This window comes from Rana temporaria, chromosome 5, assembly GCF_905171775.1.
Source record: "Rana temporaria chromosome 5, aRanTem1.1, whole genome shotgun sequence".
NCBI lineage: Eukaryota > Metazoa > Chordata > Amphibia > Anura > Ranidae > Rana > Rana temporaria.
Window position 1 is genome coordinate 419,847,788 of NC_053493.1, and position 1,741 is coordinate 419,849,528.

Sequence of the window (1,741 nt, forward strand, 5' to 3'; positions counted from 1 at the left end):
CCTTCATTGATAGAATTTCTATAGACTGCTAGAGATTGTAACTGTACCATTCAGTTCTCTAACTGGTGATATATGGGTAACAATAAAGAAGTTTTCTTCATTCTCGGCATTTGTACTCGTTGTGCGTCAGGCGCCAAAACCCCATGGAGCCCCATTATAAGTCTAAGCTGAGAGCTGACTTATTCCCCCCTCCCCCCAGTTAAGGTAATAATACATGATGATAAGTTTACGATAAGTAAGCCATATATTTAAAGTTTCAACTTGGCCTATCTGCCTTTTGGCTAAGATCTAGTGTAGTATCTGTTCTTATCAGTTTTCGAGAGGAAGAAAGCTGGAGTCCTTGCAAAGGATCTTTTTACTCCAGGGTTGATTCCGGCCTCGGATACCAGGCTTGTCCCCGGTTGAAGGCATGGCTCCCCCTAAGTTCTAATGCTTTTCTGGTAGGGATGGTGCTGCTATGGTTGGGCAAGACTGAGAGTGGCTGAGCGTGGCTGAGTGTGGCTGAGCGTGGCTGAGCATGGCTAAGGCTGGGTTCACACTTGTCCGACAAACGGTCCTACATTGGGAGCCTCATGTAGCATGACGTGTGAAAATCAATGTTTCCCTATGAGAGCCGTCTTAACTGGTCCTACACAAGTCGGTCCGACTTTGAAAATGCTCCCTGTACTACTTTTGGTCCTACATTGATCCTACTTCAGCCCATTGAATATCATTGAAGTCGGACCAAAGTAGTTTCCTCTTCATGAAAGTAGGATGGATGTAGGACCAATGTAGCAGAGCAAAGTAGGATGAAAGTAGTGTAGTAGTTTGAACCCAGCCTCAGAGTGGCTGAGAGTGGCTGAGCGTGGCTGAGCGTGGCTGAGCGTGGCTGAGCATGACTGAGAGTGGCTGAGAGTGGCTGAGAGTGGCTGAGCGTGGCTAAGAGTGGCTGAGCATGACTGAGAGTGGCTGAGAGTGGCTAAGCATGGCTGAGAGTGGCTGAGCGTGGCTAAGCATGGCTGAGAGTGGCTGAGCATGACTGAGAGTGGCTAAGCATGGCTGAGCGTGGCTGAGAGTGGCTGAGCATGGCTGAGAGTGGCTGAGCGTGGCTAAGAGTGTCTGAGAGTGTCTGAGAGTGTCTGAGAGGGGCTGAGAGGGGCTGAGAGTGGCTAAGAGTGTCTGAGAGTGGCTGGGCGTGAATGAGAGTGGCTGAGAGTGTCTGAGCGTGGCTAAGAGTGGCTGAGAGTGGCTGAGCATGGCTAAGAGTGGCTCAGAGTGGCTTAGCGTGGCTGAGAGTGGCTGAGCGTGGCTGAACGTGGCTGAGCGTGGCTGAGAGTGGCTGAACGTGGCTGAGCGTGGCTAAGAGTGGCTAAGCGTGGCTGAGAGTGGCTGAGAGTAGCTGAGCGTGGCTGAGAGTGGCTGAGCGTGGCTGAGCATGGCTGGGCGTGGCTGAGAGTGGCTGAGCGTGTGCTGGTCCTTTTGGCTAGGACCAGAGGAATTGTATACCAGCCAAAAGGCCCACCATTGTATTGCACTTTGGCACTGAAAGACTTTTACCCTTCCCTTCCCCCTTTTTTATGTTGTTTGTTGTTTTGGTTTTTTTTGCAATACACTGGGCCATCTTTAGGGCAGGGCTCAATGTTGCAGGGCAACATTAAAGTGAAACAACACAATTAGAAAAAAGATACAAAGTTTAATAATTGAATACAAGATTAAAAAACATGAGGAAATGAAGCATCCATGCCATTAGAGGGCACATGTA

General features: G+C 49.5%; 1 non-coding gene across 1 annotated transcript; it reads left to right on the top strand.

Annotated features, from left to right (window-relative positions):
• Window positions 1-261: 261 nt before the first annotated feature.
• On the top strand, window positions 262-461 carry LOC120942250. The gene has a single exon (XR_005749957.1). It is a non-coding gene; the product is annotated as a U2 spliceosomal RNA (small nuclear RNA).
• The last annotated feature ends 1,280 nt before the right edge of the window (window positions 462-1,741 follow it).